This window comes from Rutidosis leptorrhynchoides, chromosome 2, assembly GCF_046630445.1.
Source record: "Rutidosis leptorrhynchoides isolate AG116_Rl617_1_P2 chromosome 2, CSIRO_AGI_Rlap_v1, whole genome shotgun sequence".
In the NCBI taxonomy this organism is placed as follows: domain Eukaryota; kingdom Viridiplantae; phylum Streptophyta; class Magnoliopsida; order Asterales; family Asteraceae; genus Rutidosis; species Rutidosis leptorrhynchoides.
The window spans coordinates 654417601-654438603 of record NC_092334.1 but is presented as its reverse complement, the minus strand read 5'-3'; the positions used below and the strand labels follow the sequence as shown (position 1 = coordinate 654438603).

Here is a 21003-nt window from a genome sequence, read left to right as displayed (position 1 = left end):
TTGTCATATATATATATATATATATATATATATATATATATATATATATATATATATATATATATATATATGACTTTTTTGCTCCGTTGGTCCTTCAATTATACACGAAATTGCAATCCAACTCCCTCAGGTTTTTTTTGGATTTTCGAGTCCTTAAAATTGCAAAATTTTGCAATCTGAGTCCCTCCGTCTAACTTTCCTCTAAATTGGCCGTTAACCTTTGACATGTGCCATGCATGTGAGGGTAAAATCATCTTTTTACTCTTTTCTTTGACTTTTTTGCTTCGTTGGTCCTTCGTTTATAAACAAAATTGCAATCCGAGTCCCTCAACTTTTTAATTCGAATTTTTATCTTTTTTTTTTATCTTTAATTCATACTTTTTATATTAATGGTTTACAATTAGTATTTTGTATCAAAATCTGATGAAAAATTATTTTTTTAATTTTTAAAGTCGAATTTGTATTTATTAACAATTAAAAATTAAAATTTAACAATATTATATCTATACGGTTTAATTATTAGTTAATAATTACAAATATTGAGAATTAATTTATCAAAGTTTTATATCAGTTTACTAACATATTTATAAGTATTTTTCTGAGCAAAACTTAATTTATATAATTATATTATAATTTATTAATTATTATTATTATTTATTAACCGAAACTAGGATAAATTCAGAATAAATAGTTAAAAGTTGATTTTTATTATCATTAACTGATGAAAATTTGTAATATAATAGATCTGATGAAAACATAATTTTTGTAAATTTATTTGATCAATAAATAATTATTATGTATTTATTATTGAATCGACTAGTATATATATAACGAAAAATCTATATATATTGTTGTAAACCTTTAAAACAGTAAAAATAATTTTTACAGAATGTAATTAACCTATAATAATTATTAAAATCGAAAATATAATTTATACATTATTTGGAATATTTATTCTTTATTTAGTTATATACCAAAATTGTTTAATTATTAGATAAATCGAATAAAAATAAAATTTACGGATAAACCACCTAGGAAAAAAGTTCGAAGAAGAAGATGAGAGATGATGATGATAAAAAGTCGAATCAAAGATAAAAAAGTATGAATTAAAGATTAAAAAAAAGATAAAAATTCGAATTAAAAAGTTGACGGACTCGGATTGCAATTTTGTGTATAAACGAAGGACCGGCGAAGCAAAAAAGTCAAAGAAAAGAATAAAAAGACGATTTTACCCTCACATGCATGGCACATGTCAAAGTTTAACGGCCAATTTAGACGGAAGTTAGACGGAGGGACTCGAATTGCAAAATTTTGCAATTTTAAGGACTCGAAAATCCAAAAAAAACTTGAGGGACTCGGATTGCAATTTCGTGTATAAAAAAGGGAAATGAGAACTTTTTTTGTGTGAGAACCCTGAGAACTAAAAAATATACTGAAATTCGAGCAAAAAAGAGAAATTCGAGCAAAAATGAAACACGGACGAACAAAAAAAGAGCAATTCGAGCAAAAAATTGGACAAGGGCGAACAAAAAACGTGACATTCGAACAAAAAAAAGGCGGGCGAACAAATTTGTGTTCTACATTTTTGATAGTCGAACAAAAAAATGTAGAACACACGGGTAGTCGAATAAAAATACTGATATTCGAACAAACATGTGTTCTACATTTTGAAATTCGAACAAATTTTTTTTTTTTTGCTCGACTATGAATCCGTTTTTTTATTTTTGCTCGAATTTCTTTTTTTTCTCGCCCGTGCACATTTTTTTGCTCAAATTTCAGTGTATTTGAAATGTTTTTAGAGTTAGACAAAGTTTTCACGCTAAAAAAGTTATTACTGGATCGTAGCGCTAAGTAGGTATGTATATCAGGGATAAGGGGATAAGTAACTATCTTATAGTCCATCGTCCATCCTTCATGAAAATTGCAGGTGTACCGTATTATGGTGTTTCCGTCCTGACATGGGTAGTTTGGTAATTAACACCTCTTCTGCTACATTCCGATTCATTACCTAATTGTTAGGCGTGAAGGTCAGTTCATCAAATTCAATTACTGTTTTCAATCTCTTACATTCTTTCCATCAATTCATCCCCTAATTTCACCTTCTAATTACGTGCCCTAATATAATTAATGAGAGAACGAACATCGAGAAACTTGAATTTCATTTTCTGTAACTACATTGCCTCTCCAAAGTTAAATTAAGAACAACAAATTTGCTAATTGTTTGTCAATTTCTTACATAATTTTAATGATTCTGATTTTCAATAATTGCCTGTTCTGATTGCTGCTAACAAAACGGGACCAGTGAAAGCTGTGATTACCATCGATGTGTTATGTTGAGCTGATGATGTTTTTAGTGTTGTTTATGTTGTAAATTAGCTTTCTTACAACTTGCGGGCATAGCCCAACGGTTCCCCATGTATTTTGTGTCATGGGATAGGGAGAGGTCATGTGTTCGATCCTTAGGGATGACATGATTTTCTTTAAACCAATTGAACACCAATAATGGTGGTATATATTGACCCTATAGGGAGGTTTTACCGGATTCGTTCACGGACCTCTACCCGGAACCACTGCCCGAATGGATGTGTTCCCGGGTACCGTCGATCGGGTTCGGGTTTCCGCCCGAACGTGTGTGTTACGTGCAAATGATGAGGATCGTTGAAATAAATGATCTACTGATGCCAAAAAATCGACTACCTCCTTCTAATTGCGATTGCGTCTTGCCTCAGCCAATAATGAACACTATACTATAAGCTATGTGCTCTTAGAAACAACTAAGAACACAATGAATTGAATTATATCGATTGTTATATTATGTTTGTCAAGTTACTAGTTACTGTTTTTCTCGATGTTGAATCCTTCAGTTATTACTTTAGCTTGTTAGAATAATAATTTTACTAATAACCCAAGTACTCAACAAAGATTATATTTTGTAGTTACCTGTTTCGTGTTCATGAAGAAAAATGGCACCTCTTAAGTTTGTTTTTTTTTTTTTTTAGGATCATGAAATGAACTATACCATAAAAAAAGGTCTATAGAGGTTTTTTTTCAACTGCTATCATGGGAATAAAATAGACCATAAACATGAAGACAGTTGAAAGGTAATCAACTAAGCATGTCAGACCCTTATAAGCCTCAATGGAGTCAAAGGGTAGTGTTTTAATCCACCATTTGTGTATGATTTTAGGGGCTGGCAAGCTTCCATCTTTCTTGAGTTATTCAGTAGGCTCAAAATGTCTCACTTTTTGCAGCTGCAGCTCGTAAGTAGACAATGATCTTCAAGTCAAAGGGTAGTATACAATGTCCCACTTTATGTAATTATTATTGCTTTGACAGTAATCTGAATTATGAATACATATCAATCATTTAGTATTTTTGCATTTATGTTGCACTTTGGACAAGCCTTTGACCCTCGTATTGCATTTCATCACAAGTAACGTTAGTGGTTCGATTGGCAAGTGGGTTGCAAACAACACATATGACTTAAGGCAGTTGGTTTAACATGAAAACTCATTTGTCCTAACAACAGAAATAGAAAACATGACCCTTATCTCAAGAAAGATGGAATCAAAATCAAAAAATATAACAACTGAGATAAGAGTCACAAGGTTAGGGAGTTGGTTTAACATGAAAACTCATTTGTCCTATATTTGTTGTGTGCAAGACTTGATATGGAACCTGAGGGTGAACCCATAGAACATCCAAAGGACCTCACAGACTCTCAATGTGCTGACCAATTGGGAACCCAACCCAATGAGCCAGGTGATAAGCTTAGTGGAGCCGAAACAAGTTGTCAAGAAAAGAACATGGCCGTAGATGTCAGATGGAAAAAAGTTAATGCTGACACTACTAATAACATTTCTAGGGACTAGGGAAGCAATTGACTTGATTGGATTGTTTGACAGTTACGCAGAAGCCAGTTATAAAGCTCGGTGAACTATAAGACCATGAATAACCCTGCCTGTGACGTCACAGGCAGATTGTCCACTTTTTGGCCAAAAAGTGCAATCTGCCTGTGACGTGTCAGTGTCACCATTTGACACCAAAATAACCCTGACGCCCCTCCAGTGTCAAATAGGTCCCACCAGTTTTATTTTTTCTTTTTCTTTTTTATTTTATTATGCATACAAATTATATTACATATAATTAAAAATATATAAAAATTAACCATTACATAAATTTTAACCATTACATAAAATTCAACCTTTACATAAATTATTGAGTTTGATGTGTTAAAAATGATAGGTTTTGATGGGTTTATATAGAAAAGAATATAAATAATTCAAATAAAAAAAACAAAACAAAACAAAACAAAAATCATTTGAATGAAAGTGTTAAAATGAGAGAAAAAATTGAGTTTGATGTGTTAAAAATGATAGGTTTTGATGGGTTATATATAAAAGAAAATAAATAATTTAAATAAATAAAAAAAACAAAAAAAAAAATATTTGAATGAAAGTGTTAAAATGAGAGAAAATATTGAGTTTGATGGGTTAAAAATGGTGGGTTTTGATGTGTTTATATAGAAAAGAATATAAATAATTTAAATAAATAATAAAAAAACAAACACAAAATTAAAATCATTAAAATACGTGGACCAATCAGAAACCCTGACGCCTTTTTTTTCCGTGAGAAAGTTGATTAACGCCCCGTTCGCGTCACTGGTGACGCCCCACTAGGGGCGTCAGGGGCGTCACCCGTCGCCAACATGTCTGACGGGATCCCTCTGACGCCGCGTTAAAATTGGTCTAATGCAAAGAAGGTTGATCATCCTTCACCGATGTTAGATCTTTCACTAAAAAGATCTAATGTTAGTAGCTCCGTGAATCATTTTATTGATGACCAACACAGGTCAAAGCAATCTGACGTCTCAGCATTCTCTCGGTGAGCATCAGTAATCCACTATTTTGTTGATCAAAATGGTTTCCGGGTCAAAACGGGTGGGGCCGAATTTTATATAAAAAATTTGATTGGGTTTGCTATCGTGTATGCAGGTACATTACTAGGCCTACAGTTTGGTATTATTTGGGTGTCGTTTTGAGATGAATACTCATAAAAGCGCAAAAATCGGCGTTTCACATAGTACAAAGAATTACCGCTGATAAAGAAAGCTGGGTGTTCACGCTCCAACTTGAAAACTATCATCCCGCTATCGTGGCCAGCGGCCAGAATGTTCATTTCAGGATGACAACCGAGAATCTAAATCCTGTCGTGTTCTCCTTGGAAAGTTTAAAGGCATGTCCTTTTTGTAGCATCCCAAACACGTATACTTTTATCCAGTCTAATACAATGCTATGTTGCCTTGAATGGAAAAGAACAGAGGAAACGTTGTTCATGTGACCTCTCAAAGTGTCTACTTCCCAAGCTTTTGAACTGAAACATGGAAATATAATATTCATCTTAGGTTATCATAGGAAGTCTAATTAACAGATTTATTTTCAAGAAGAGAAAATAAAAGACTGAATTATGGAACCACATCGTAAGTTAATAAAATATTGATTGTATGATGTTGATCATTTGCATCGTCAAATAAGTTAACACGACTATATATATATATATATATATATATATATATATATATATATATATATATATATATATATATATATATATATATATATATATATTAATTGAGTCCTAGAATCATAAGTATGGTGTATTAAATACGGTTAACTCGATAAAATTTATCCATGTAATTAATAGACGGGTAAAAAAGGTTAAAAATTATAATGGTAAAAAGGTAAAACAAATAAAGACCATATTAAATAAATGCCATAAATAAATTTTAATTAATTGATGAACAATAAATTTATAAACCTTTCATCTTCTAAGTAACGTAAGTTATTTTTTTAGCCTATAAATATGTCATCTCCATTTCACTTTTACATATCAATCATACAAAAGAGCACACTATATTCTCGATATATATATATATATATATATATATATATATATATATATATATATATATATATATATATATATATATATATATATATATTCGGACATTTCTTCTTCTTTCCATCTTAAATAAAATCGAGAATACAACATTAGTGTTACTATTATGATATATGTATTAAACATAATATATTAAACATAATATATGTTTGTTTGTTTTTGTAGGTATCGAAGACACACCAATTTTAAAATATTGTAAACCGCGGACAAGGCAAGAAGAAACATGGTTGACTTTACGTTGAATCGAAGATCTATTTTTATTGTTACTATTATGATTATTATATTGTATATTTGTATAACTTATATGATTAATAGTTAAGATTATGATTACTATTATGATTTATAATTTATAATTATAATTATTAATATGATTACAATTATTATTTTTATTATTATTACATTTTAGTTATAATTCATATAATTATATGATTATTATAGGTGTTGTGACAATCCGGAAATTTCCGACCAAATTTAAACTTTAATCTTTATATATTTCCGACACGATAAGCAAAGTTTGTAAGTTGAATCTCAAAAATTTTAAACTATGTTCATACATTCAATTAACCTCGACCAAATTCCAACGATTCACGAACCATTAAATGAACGTATATAATTATATATGTATATGTGTATATATTATAACTTGAAAACGTTAACAAAGTATTAGATGTATAATATGATACATGAACGTATTTATTTCAAAATATTTTATCGATGAAATTAGAAGATGTTATCAAATGATTGATTTAACAGTTACATTGAATTATGATTACGAGTCTCTGTTAAGAGGTCCACTTTGATTTAGAAAACCTTTCCTTTTTAACGGTATTCGGAATATTTGGTAAAAGTGATTTGCCAAAGTGTCATTTACGAGAGTTAGTCAAAAGTTATTAATCATTTTCGTTTAAAATTCAAAAGTGTACTTTACTTGATTAACTCGTGTCTCTCGATAAATCAACTCTTTAGTTTTCATATTAAAAACACTATTTGGTAAAATAACTACTATTATTTAAAACAAGTAAATTATATAAAACGAACTTGAAATGTAATTGGTTTTGAAAGACTAAATATTTTATCATTAGATAAATATTTCAAACATATATATATTGTACAAATTTACAATTTTAAATAAAAATATATATATATTTTAACTTAGTCATAAAACGTCCTGATTTAAAATAAAATATTTTGACAAACAACGAGCCACTGATTTATAGAAGCAAATGACCACAACACTCAATTATATAAGTTACATTTTTTATAAAGTAATTTGTTGATGACAAAGTTAAATTATTAATAAGGGTACACGTCACGTAACGTAAAATGCTAGTTTTCTAAACGTGCGAAGGTGCGCTCGAAAAATCGAAAGTGGTACATGAGTTGAGTGACAACGTACGAGTCATTTGAACAAAAATTACATTTTTACCATGCTCGTAAATATAATATATTATATAAATAATTATATAGATTAAATAATTAATTAATTATAAACAAAAGTACTCCGGTCCAATTTTGAATCTCTAGAATATGAAACGTTCTCTTCTTCTTCTTCCACCGCCGACGTATACTTTGAAATGTCCCGTTCTTATTGATTAAAAACGTTCCATATTAATTGATTTCGTTGCGAGGTTTTGACCTCTATATGAGACGTTTTTCAAAGACTGCATTCATTTTAAAACAAACCATAACCTTTATTTCATCAATAAAGGTTTAAAAAGCTTTACGTAGATTATCAAATAATGATAATCTAAAATATCCTGTTTACACACGACCATTACATAATGGTTTACAATACAAATATGTTACAACAAAATAAGTTTCTTGAATGCAGTTTTTACACAATATCATACAAGCATGGACTCCAAATCTCGTCCTTATTTAAGTATGCGACAGCGAAAGCTCTTAATAATCACCTGAGAATAAACATGCTTAAAACGTCAACAAAAATGTTGGTGAGTTATAGGTTTAACCTATATATATCAAATCATAATAATAGACCACAAGATTTCATATTTCAATACACATCCCATACATAGAGATAATAATCATTCATATGGTGAACATCTGGTAACCGACTTTAACAAGATGCATATATAAGAATATCCCCATCATTCCGGGACACCCTTCGGATATGATATAAATTTCGAAGTACTAAAGCATCCGGTACTTTGCATGGGGTTTGTTAGGCCCAATAGATCTATCTTTAAGATTCGCGTCAATTAGGGTGTCTGTTCCCTAATTCTTAGATTACCAGACTTAATAAAAAGGGGCATATTCGATTTCGATAATTCAACCATAGAATGTAGTTTCACGTACTTGTGTCTATTTTGTAAATCATTTATAAAACCTGCATGTATTCTCATCCCAAAAATATTAGATTTTAAAAGTGGGACTATAACTCACTTTCACAGATTTTTACTTCGCCGGGAAGTAAGACTTGGCCACTGGTTGATTCACGAACCTATAACAATATATACATATATATCAAAGTATGTTCAAAATATATTTACAACACTTTTAATATATTTTGATGTTTTAAGTTTATTAAGTCAGCTGTCCTCGTTAGTAACCTACAACTAGTTGTCCACAGTTAGATGTACATAAATAAATAGATAAATATTATCTTGAATCAATCCAAGACCCAGTGTATACGTATCTCAGTATTGATCACAACTCAAACTATATATATTTTGGAATCAACCTCAACCCTGTATAGCTAACTCCAACATTCACATATAGAGTGTCTATGGTTGTTCCGAAATATATATAGATGTGTCGACATGATAGGTCGAAACATTGTATACGTGTCTATGGTATCTCAAGATTACATAATATACAATACAAGTTGATTAAGTTATGGTTGTAATAGATTTGTTACCAATTTTCACGTAGCTAAAATGAGAAAAATTATCCAATCTTGTTTTACCCATAACTTCTTCATTTTAAATCCGTTTTGAGTAAATCAAATTGCTATGGTTTCATATTGAACTCTATTTTATGAATCTATACAGAAAAAATATAGGCTTATAGTCAGAAAAATAAGTTACAAGTCGTTTTTGTAAAGGTAGCCATTTCAGTCGAAAGAACGACGTCTAGATGACCATTTTAGAAAACATACTTCCACTTTGAGTTTAACCATAATTTTTGGATATAGTTTCATGTTCATAATAAAAATCATTTTCTCAGAATAAAAACTTTTAAATCAAAGTTAATCATAGTTTTTAATTAACTAACCCAAAACAGCCCGCAGTGTTACTACGACTGCGTAAATCCAGTTTTACGGTGTTTTTCGTGTTTCCAGGTTTTAAATCATTAAGTTAGCATATCATATAGATATAGAACATGTGTTTAGTTGATTTTAAAAGTCAAGTTAGAAGGATTAACTTTTGTTTACGAACAAGTTTAGAATTAACTAAACTATGTTCTAGTGATTACAAGTTTAAACCTTTGAATAAGATAGCTTTATATGTATGAATCGAATGATGTTATGAACATCATTACTACCTTAAGTTCCTTGGATAAACCTACTTAAAAAGAGAAAAATGGATCTAGCTTCAACGGATCCTTGGATGGCTCGAAGTTCTTGAAGCAGAATCATGACACGAAAACAAGTTCAAGTAAGATCATCACTTGAAATAAGATTGTTATAGTTATAGAAATTGAACCAAAGTTTGAATATGATTATTACCTTGTATTAGAATGATAACCTACTGTAAGAAACAAATATTTCTTGAGGTTGGATGATCACCTTACAAGATTGGAAGTGAGCTAGCAAACTTGAAAGTATTCTTGATTTTATGTAACTAGAACTTGTAGAATTTATGAAGAACACTTAGAACTTGAAGATAGAACTTGAGAGAGATCAATTAGATGAAGAAAATTGAAGAATGAAAGTGTTTTTAGGTGTTTTTGGTCGTTGGTGTATGGATTAGATATAAAGGATATGTAATTTTGTTTTCATGTAAATAAGTCATGAATGATTACTCATATTTTTGTAATTTTATGAGATATTTCATGCTAGTTGCCAAATGATGGTTCCCACATGTGTTAGGTGACTCACATGGGCTGCTAAGAGCTGATCATTGAAGTGTATATACCAATAGTACATACATCTAAAAGCTGTGTATTGTACGAGTACGAATACGGGTGCATACGAGTAGAATTGTTGATGAAACTGAACGAGGATGTAATTGTAAGCATTTTTGTTAAGTAGAAGTATTTTGATAAGTCTATTGAAGTCTTTCAAAAGTGTATAAATACATATTAAAACACTACATGTATATACATTTTAACTGAGTCGTTAAGTCATCGTTAGTCGTTACATGTAAGTGTTGTTTTGAAACCTTTAGGTTAACGATCTTGTTAAATGTTGTTAACCCAATGTTTATAATATCAAATGAGATTTTAAATTATTATATTATCATGATATTATCATGTATGAATATCTCTTAATATGATATATATACATTAAATGTCTTTACAACGATAATCGTTACATATATGTCTCGTTTAAAAATCATTAAGTTAGTAGTCTTGTTTTTACATATGTAGTTCATTGTTAATATACTTAATGATATGTTTACTTATCATAGTATCATGTTAACTATATATATATCCATATATATGTCATCATATAATTTTTACAAGTTTTAACGTTCGTGAATCACCGGTCAACTTGGGTGGTCAATTATCTATATGAAACATATTTCAATTAATCAAGTCTTAACAAGTTTGATTTCTTAACATGTTGGAAATATTTAATCATGTAAATATCAATCTCAATTAATATATATAAACATGAAAAAGTTCGGGTCACTACAGTACCTACCTGTTAAATAAATTTCGTCCCGAAATTTTAAGCTGTTGAAGGTGTTGACGAATCTTCTGGAAATAGATGCGGGTATTTCTTCTCCATCTGATCTTCATGCTCCCAGGTGAACTCGGGTCCTCTACGAGCATTCCATTGAACCTTAACAATTGGTATCTTGTTTTGCTTAAGTCTTTTAACCTCACGATCCATTATTTCGACGGGTTCTTCGATGAATTGGAGTTTTTCGTTGATTTGGATTTCATCTAATGGAATAGTGAGATCTTCTTTAGCAAAACATTTCTTCAAATTCGAGACGTGGAAAGTGTTATGTACAGCCGCGAGTTGTTGAGGTAACTCAAGTCGGTAAGCTACTGGTCCGACACGATCAATAATCTTGAATGGTCCAATATACCTTGGATTTAATTTCCCTCGTTTACCAAATCGAACAACGCCTTTCCAAGGTGCAACTTTAAGCATGACCATCTCTCCAATTTCAAATTCTATATCTTTTCTTTTAATGTCAGCGTAGCTCTTTTGTCGACTTTGGGCGGTTTTCAACCGTTGTTGAATTTGGATGATCTTCTCGGTAGTTTCTTGTATAATCTCCGGACCCGTAATCTGTCTATCCCCCACTTCACTCCAACAAATCGGAGACCTGCACTTTCTACCATAAAGTGCTTCAAACGGTGCCATCTCAATGCTTGAATGGTAGCTGTTGTTGTAGGAAAATTCTGCTAACGGTAGATGTCGATCCCAACTGTTTCCGAAATCAATAACACATGCTCGTAGCATGTCTTCAAGAGTTTGTATCGTCCTTTCGCTCTGCCCATCAGTTTGTGGATGATAGGCAGTACTCATGTCTAGACGAGTTCCTAATACTTGCTGTAATGTCAGCCAGAATCTTGAAATAAATCTGCCATCCCTATCAGAGATAATAGAGATTGGTATTCCATGTCTGGAGACGACTTCCTTCAAATACAGTCGTGCTAACTTCTCCATCTTGTCATCTGCTCTTATTGGCAGGAAGTGTGCTGATTTGGTTAGACGATCAACTATTACCCAAATAGTATCAAAACCACTTGCAGTCCTTGGCAATTTAGTGATGAAATCCATGGTAATGTTTTCCCATTTCCATTCTGGGATTTCGGGTTGTTGAAGTAGACCTGATGGTTTCTGATGCTCAGCTTTGACCTTAGAACACGTCAAACATTCTCCTATGTATTTAGCAACATCGACTTTCATACCCGGCCACCAAAAATATTTCTTGAGATCCTTGTACATCTTCCCCGTTCCAGGATGTATTGAGTATCTAGTTTTATGAGCTTCTCTAAGTACCATTTCTCTCATATCTCCAAATTTTGGTACCCAAATCCTTTCAGCCCTATACCGGGTTCCGTCTTCTCGAATATTAAGATGCTTCTCCGATCCTTTGGGTATTTCATCCTTTAAATTTCCCTCTTTTAAAACTCCTTGTTGCGCCTCCTTTATTTGAGTAGTAAGGTTATTATGAATCATTATATTCATAGATTTTACTCGAATGGGTTCTCTGTCCTTCCTGCTCAAGGCATCGGCTACCACATTTGCCTTCCCCGGGTGGTAACGAATCTCAAAGTCGTAATCATTCAACAATTCAATCCACCTACGTTGCCTCATATTCAGTTGTTTCTGATTAAATATGTGTTGAAGACTTTTGTGGTCGGTATATATAATACTTTTGACCCCATATAAGTAGTGCCTCCAAGTCTTTAATGCAAAAACAACCGCGCCTAATTCCAAATCATGCGTCGTATAATTTTGTTCGTGAATCTTCAATTGTCTAGACGCATAAGCAATCACCTTCGTTCATTGAATTAATACACAACCGAGACCTTGCTTTGATGCGTCACAATAAATCACAAAATCATCATTCCCTTCAGGCAATGACAATATAGGTGCCGTAGTTAGCTTTTTCTTTAATAACTGAAACGCTTTCTCTTGTTCATCATTCCATTCAAATTTCTTCCCTTTATGCGTTAATGCAGTCAAGGGTTTTGCTATTCTGGAAAAGTCTTGGATGAACCTTCTGTAGTAACCAGCTAGTCCTAAAAACTGGCGTATGTGTTTCGGAGTTTTCGGGATTTCCCACTTTTCAACAGTTTCTATCTTTGCCGGATCCACCTTAATACCTTCTTTGTTCACTATGTGACCGAGGAATTGAACTTCTTCCAACCAAAATGCACACTTTGAAAACTTAGCGTACAATTCTTCCTTCCTCAATACTTCTAACACCTTTCTCAAATGTTCACCGTGTTCTTGGTCATTCTTTGAGTAAATAAGTATGTCATCAATGAAAACAATGACAAACTTGTCAAGGTATGGTCTACACACTCGGTTCATAAGGTCCATGAACACAGCTGGTGCATTAGTTAAACCAAACGGCATGACCATAAACTCGTAATGACCGTAACGTGTTCTGAAAGCAGTCTTTGGAATATCATCTTCTTTCACCCGCATTTGATGATACCCGGAACGTAAGTCAATCTTTGAATAAACAGACGAGCCTTGTAGTTGATCAAATAAGTCGTCGATTCTCGGTAGTGGGTAGCGGTTCTTGATGGTAAGTTTGTTCAACTCTCGGTAGTGATACACAACCTGAATGTACCATCTTTCTTCTTGACAAACAAAACAGGAGCTCCCCACGGTGATGTGCTTGGTCGAATGAAACCACGCTCTAAAAGTTCTTGTAATTGGCTTTGCAGTTCTTTCATCTCGCTGGGTGCGAGTCTGTAAGGAGCACGAGCTATTGGTGCAGCTCCTGGAACAAGATCTTTTTGAAATTCAACGGATCGATGTGGGGGTAATCCCGGTAATTCTTTCAGAAATACATCGGGAAATTCTTTTGCAATGGGAACATCATTGATGCTCTTTTCTTCAGTTTGTACTTTCTCGACGTGTGCTAGAACAGCATAGCAACCTTTTCTTATTAGTTTTTATGCCTTCAAATTACTAATAAGATGTAGCTTCGTGTTGCCCTTTTCTCCGTACACCATTAAGGGTTTTCCTTTTTCTCGTATAATGCGAATTGCATTTTTGTAACAAACGATCTCTGCTTTCACTTCTTTCAACCAGTCCATACCGATTATCACATCAAAACTCCCTAACTCTACAGGTATCAAATCAATCTTAAATGTTTCGCTAACCAGTTTAATTTCTCGATTCCGACATATATTATCTGCTGAAATTAATTTACCATTTTTTCTAATTCGAGTAAAAATTTACTATCCAAAGGCGTCAATGGACAACTTAATTTAGCACAAAAATCTCTACTCATATAGCTTCTATCCGCACCCGAATCAAATAAAACGTAAGCAGATTTATTGTCAATAAGAAACGTACCCGTAACAAGCTCCGGGTCTTCCTGTGCCTCTGCCGTATTAATATTGAAAACTCTTCCGCGGCCTTGTCCATTCGTGTTCTCCTGGTTCGGGCAATTTCTAATAATGGGGCCCGGTTTTCCACATTTATAACAAACTACATTGGCATAACTTGCTCCGACACTACTTGCTCCGCCATTACTCGTTCCGACACCATTTGTTCCTTTCGTTCTATTAACCCCTGGTCCGTAGACCTCACACTTTGCCGCGCTATGACCATTTCTTTTACACTTGTTGCAAAATTTGGTGCAGAACCCCGAGTGATACTTTTCACACCTTTGGCATAGCTGCTTCTGATTGTTGTTGTTGTTGTTGTTGCGGTTATTATTGTTGTTGGGATGATTGTTGTAGTTGCTGTTGTTGTTGTTGTTGTTGTTGTTGTTATTGTTGTTGGGCCGTTTGTTGTAGTTGCGATTGATGTTGCAATTGTTGGGATAATTGTTGCGATTATTGTTGTAATTGCTGTTGTTGTTGTATTGGTGATTCTTATCACCGTTTTCCTCCCACTTTCTTTTGACTTGCTTCACATTGGCCTCTTCAGCAGTCTGTTCTTTAATTCTTTCTTCAATCTGGTTCACGAGTTTGTGAGCCATTCTACATGCCTTTTGTATGGAGGCGGGCTCGTGTGAACTTATATCTTCTTGGATTCTTTCCGGTAATCCTTTCACAAACGCGTCGATCTTTTCTTCCTCATCTTCGAATGCTCCCGGACACAATATGCACAATTCTGTGAATCGTCTTTCGTACGTGGTAATATCAAATCCTTGGGTTCGTAACCCTCTAAGTTCTGTCTTGAGCTTATTGACCTCGGTTCTGGGACGGTACTTCTCATTCATCAAGTGCTTGAATGCTGACCACGGTAGTGCGTACGCATCGTCTTGTCCCACTTGCTCTAGATAGGTATTCCACCATGTTAACGCAGAACCTGTGAAGGTATGCGTAGCGTACTTCACTTTGTCCTCTTCAGTACACTTACTTATGGCATACACCGATTCGACCTTCTCGGTCCACCGTTTCAATCCGATCGGTCCTTTGGTTCCATCAAATTCCAAAGGTTTGCAGGCAGTGAATTCTTTCTAGGTGCATCCTACACGATTTCCTGTACTGCTAGATCCAAGGTTATTGTTGGTATGTAACGCAGCCTGTACTGCGGCTATGTTTGAAGCTAGAAAAGTACAGAATTTCTCTTCATTCATATTCACGCTGTGTCGAGTAGTCGGTGCCATTTCCTTCAAAATAGTCAAATAGAACAAGTTAATCATACAGAATATTAAGAGTAGTTAATAGTATTTCGTAGCATAATATGAACTCATTTATAAAAGCTTTTTCTTCATATTAGCATTTTATAAGTTTAAATTCGGGTAGTACCTACCCGTTAAGTTCATACTTAGTAGCTAATATACAATTCAACTACTACAATTCTATATGAAAAACTTATTATAATAATATTTCATGTTCAAACTTTTACACAATATTTTACAAACTTACAATACCGCTTATTTTACATATAGCATGAAATATAGCACACAATAAATTTGATACATAATGGTTGTGAAGATAATTCTAGCTAGTACACAAGTCGTTCAGCAAAGGCAATAAAAACACGTAATTCATACGTCCAGAAACAAGTCATGCATTCTGGTTTTACTAGGATTACTTCCCATCCTTGGTCTTGTGGAACATAACCGTTATGGCCATTGATAAGACAGCGTGTTGTAACGTCGTCAAAGGGACGAGGGTTACGTAATGTCCAACAGTCCCGTAACAATCTAAAAACCTCATTTCTTACCCCAATTACCGACTCCGTCACTTGTGGGAACGTTTTGCTTAATAGTTGTAGCCCGATGTTCTTGTTCTCACTTTGGTGAGAAGCGAACATTACTAATCCGTAAGCATAACATGCTTCTTTATGTTGCATGTTAGCCGCTTTTTCTAAATCACGAAGTCCAATATTCGGATATATTGAGTCAAAATAATTTCTTAACCCATTGCGTAAAATAGCATTTGGGTTCCCCGCAATATATGCGTCAAAGTAAACACATCGTAACTTATGGATTTCCCAATGTGATATCCCCCATCTTTCGAACGAAAGCCTTTTATAAACCAAGGCATTCTTGAAACGTTCTTCGAATGTCTTACAAACTGATCTCGCCTTAAATAGTTGTGCCGAAGAATTCTGACCGACTCTAGACAAGATTTCATCAATCATGTCTCCGGGTAGGTCTCTTAAAATATTGGGTTGTCTATCCATTTTGTGTTTTTATACTGTAAAATAGACAAGAGTTAGATTCATAAAAAAATACTTATTAATACAAGCAATTTTTACATATATCATAAAGCATAAGCACACTATATTACATATATTACACCACACGAATACAACTATCTTATTCCGACTCGCTTGTTTCTTCTTCTTCTTCTTCTTCTTCTTCGGTTTCGGTTTGTTTTGCCAAGTTTCTAGGGATATATGATGTTCCCCTAATACGAGCCGTCGTTTTCCACATTGGTTTAGAAAAACCTGGTGGTTTAGAGGTTCCCGGGTCATTGTTACAACTTAAGGACTTCGGGGGTTGACGATACATATAAAGTTCATCGGGGTTGGAATTAGATTTCTCTATTTTTATGCCCTTTCCCTTATTATTTTCTTTTGCCTTTTTAAATTCAGTTGGGGTAATTTCTATAACATCATCGGAATTCTCGTCGGAATCCGATTCATCGGAGAATTGGTAATCCTCCCAATATTTTGCTTCCTTGGCGAAAACACCATTGACCATAATTAACCTTGGTCGGTTGGTTGAGGATTTTCTTTTACTTAACCGTTTTATTATTTCCCCCACCGGTTCTATTTCTTCATCCGGTTCCGATTCTTCTTCCGGTTCCGATTCTTCTTCCGGTTCCGACTCTTCTTCCGGTTCCTCTTCGGGAACTTGTGAATCAGTCCATGAATCATTCCAATTTCCATTTGACTCTTTATTATTATTAGGTGAGTCAATGGGACTTGTTCTAGAGGTAGACATCTATCACATAATATCAAACGCGTTAAGAGATTAATATATCACATAATATTCACATGTTAAAAATATATAGTTTCCAACAAAATTTGTTAAGCAATCATTTTTCAAGTAAACACGGTCGAAGTCCAGACTCACTAATGCATCCTAACAAACTCGATAAGACACACTAATGCAAAATTCTGGTTCTCTAAGACCAATGCTCGGATACCAACTGAAATGCCCCGTTCTTATTGATTAAAAACGTTCCATATTAATTGATTTCGTTGCGAGGTTTTGACCTCTATATGAGACGTTTTTCAAAGACTGCATTCATTTTAAAACAAACCATAACCTTTATTTCATCAATAAAGGTTTAAAAAGCTTTACGTAGATTATCAAATAATGATAATCTAAAATATTCTGTTTACACACGACCATTACATAATGGTTTACAATACAAATATGTTACAACAAAATAAGTTTCTTGAATGCAGTTTTTACACAATATCATACAAGCATGGACTCCAAATCTCGTCCTTATTTAAGTATGCGACAGCGGAAGCTCTTAATAATCACCTGAGAATAAACATGCTTAAAACGTCAACAAAAATGTTGGTGAGTTATAGGTTTAACCTATATATATCAAATCATAATAATAGACCACAAGATTTCATATTTCAATACACATCCCATACATAGAGATAAAAATCATTCATATGGTGAACATCTGGTAACCGACTTTAACAAGATGCATATATAAGAATATCCCCATCATTCCGGGACACCCTTCGGATATGATATAAATTTCGAAGTACTAAAGCATCCGGTACTTTGGATGGGGTTTGTTAGGCCCAATAGATCTATCTTTAGGATTCGCGTCAATTAGGGTGTTTGTTCCCTAATTCTTAGATTACCAGACTTAATAAAAAGGGGCATATTCGATTTCGATAATTCAACCATAGAATGTAGTTTCACGTACTTGTGTCTATTTTGTAAATCATTTATAAAACCTGCATGTATTCTCATCCCAAAAATATTAGATTTTAAAAGTGGGAATATAACTCACTTTCACAGATTTTTACTTCGCCGGGAAGTAAGATTTGGCCACTGGTTGATTCACGAACCTATAACAATATATACATATATATCAAAGTATGTTCAAAATATATTTACAACACTTTTAATATATTTTGATGTTTTAAGTTTATTAAGTCAGCTGTCCTCGTTAGTAACCTACAACTAGTTGTCCACAGTTAGATGTACAGAAATAAATCGATAAATATTATCTTGAATCAATCCACGACCCAGTGTATACGTATCTCAGTATTGATCACAACTCAAACTATATATATTTTGGAATCAACCTCAACCCTGTATAGCTAACTCCAACATTCACATATAGAGTGTCTATGGTTGTTCCGAAATATATATAGATGTGTCGACATGATAGGTCGAAACATTGTATACGTGTCTATGGTATCTCAAGATTACATAATATACAATACAAGTTGATTAAGTTATGGTTGGAATAGATTTGTTACCAATTTTCACGTAGCTAAAATGAGAAAAATTATCCAATCTTGTTTTACCCATAACTTCTTCATTTTAAATCCGTTTTGAGTGAATCAAATTGCTATGGTTTCATATTGAACTCTATTTTATGAATCTAAACATAAAAAGTATAGGTTTATCGTCAGAAAAATAAGTTACAAGTTGTTTTTGTAAAGGTAGTCATTTCAGTCGAAAGAACGACGTCTAGATGACCATTTTAGAAAACATACTTCCACTTTGAGTTTAACCATAATTTTTGGATATAGTTTCATGTTCATAATAAAAATCATTTTCTCAGAATAACAACTTTTAAATCAAAGTTTATCATAGTTTTTAATTAACTAACCCAAAACAGCCCGCGGTGTTACTACGACGGCGTAAATCTGGTTTTACGGTGTTTTTCGTGTTTCCAGGTTTTAAATCATTAAGTTAGCATATCATATAGATATAGAACATGTGTTTAGTTGATTTTAAAAGTCAAGTTAGAAGGATTAACTTTTGTTTGCGAACAAGTTTTGAATAAGATAGCTTTATATGTATGAATCGAATGATGTTATGAACATCATTACTACCTTAAGTTCCTTGGATAAAACTACTTAAAAAGAGAAAAATGGATCTAGCTTCAACGGATCCTTGGATGGCTCGAAGTTCTTGAAGCAGAATCATGACACGAAAACAAGTTCAAGTAAGATCATCACTTGAAATAAGATTGTTATAGTTATAGAAATTGAATCAAAGTTTGAATATGATTATTACCTTGTATTAGAATGATAACCTACTGTAAGAAACAAATATTTCTTGAGGTTGGATGATCACCTTACAAGATTGGAAGTGAGCTAGCAAACTTGAAAGTATTCTTGATTTTATGTAACTAGAACTTGTAGAATTTATGAAGAACACTTAGAACTTGAAGATAGAACTTGAGAGAGATCAATTAGATGAAGAAAATTGAAGAATGAAAGTGTTTGTAGGTGTTTTTGGTCGTTGGTGTATGGATTAGATATAAAGGATATGTAATTTTGTTTTCATGTAAATAAGTCATGAATGATTACTCATATTTTTGTAATTTTATGAGATATTTCATGCTAGTTGCCAAATGATGGTTCCCACATGTGTTATATGACTCACATGGGCTGCTAAGAGCTAATCATTGGAGTGTATATACCAATAGTACATACATCTAAAAGCTGTGTATTGTATGAGTACGAATACGGGTGCATACGAGTAGAATTGTTGATGAAACTGAACGAGGATGTAATTGTAAGCATTTTTGTTAAGTAGAAGTATTTTGATAAGCGTATTGAAGTCTTTCAAAAGTGTATAAATACATATTAAAACACTACATGTATATACATTTTAACTGAGTCGTTAAGTCATCGTTAGTCGTTACATGTAAGTGTTGTTTTGAAACCTTTAGGTTAACGATCTTGTTAAATGTTGTTAACCCAATGTTTATAATATCAAATGAGATTTTAAATTATTATATTATCATGATATTATCATGTATGAATATCTCTTAATATGATATATATACATTAAATGTCTTTACAACGATAATCGTTACATATATGTCTCGTTTAAAAATCATTAAGTTAGTAGTCTTGTTTTTACATATGTAGTTCATTGTTAATATACTTAATGATATGTTTACTTATCATAGTATCATGTTAACTATATATATATCCATATATATGTCATCATATAATTTTTACAAGTTTTAACGTTCGTGAATCACCGGTCAACTTGGGTGGTCAATTATCTATATGAAACATATTTCAATTAATCAAGTATTAACAAGTTTGATTGCTTAACATGTTGGAAACATTTAATCATGTAAATATCAATCTCAATTAATATATATAAACATGGAAAAGTTCGGGTCACTACATACTTCACTACTCCGGTAACGATTTTTGCTTTCTTTTTTCTGTATTACTCGCTCTTTTCTCCTTTTCTTTACGTGTATATGTGCCCTACAATCTCTATCCACCATGTTTCCCTTCCACACTTCTCCTTTTACTCCTAAATCCTCAGACCCCCGACCAACTAATTCCGGCACCACCTCTAACCATATACAATATAGACCTATCAATGAAGGGATATGGGCAAAAGTTGATCGGAACAATCGTAATCCATCACCCAAAAACCCCATTAATACCGCTCCCCACAATCACCAACATAACCCTAAATCGAATGTAACCAATCTAAACTCATCTTCAAACCTCATATATAACCACTTTAAACAACGAGAAGCCTCCATCAATCTCATTAAGCAATA

General features: G+C 32.9%; 1 long non-coding RNA gene across 1 annotated transcript; it reads left to right on the top strand.

The window, feature by feature from the left end:
- Positions 1-1880: 1880 nt before the first annotated feature.
- Positions 1881-3372, top strand: LOC139893803 (uncharacterized). The gene is made up of 3 exons (XR_011774710.1): positions 1881-2027; positions 3000-3101; positions 3188-3372. It is a non-coding gene; the product is annotated as an uncharacterized lncRNA (long non-coding RNA).
- Positions 3373-21003: the final 17631 nt, after the last annotated feature.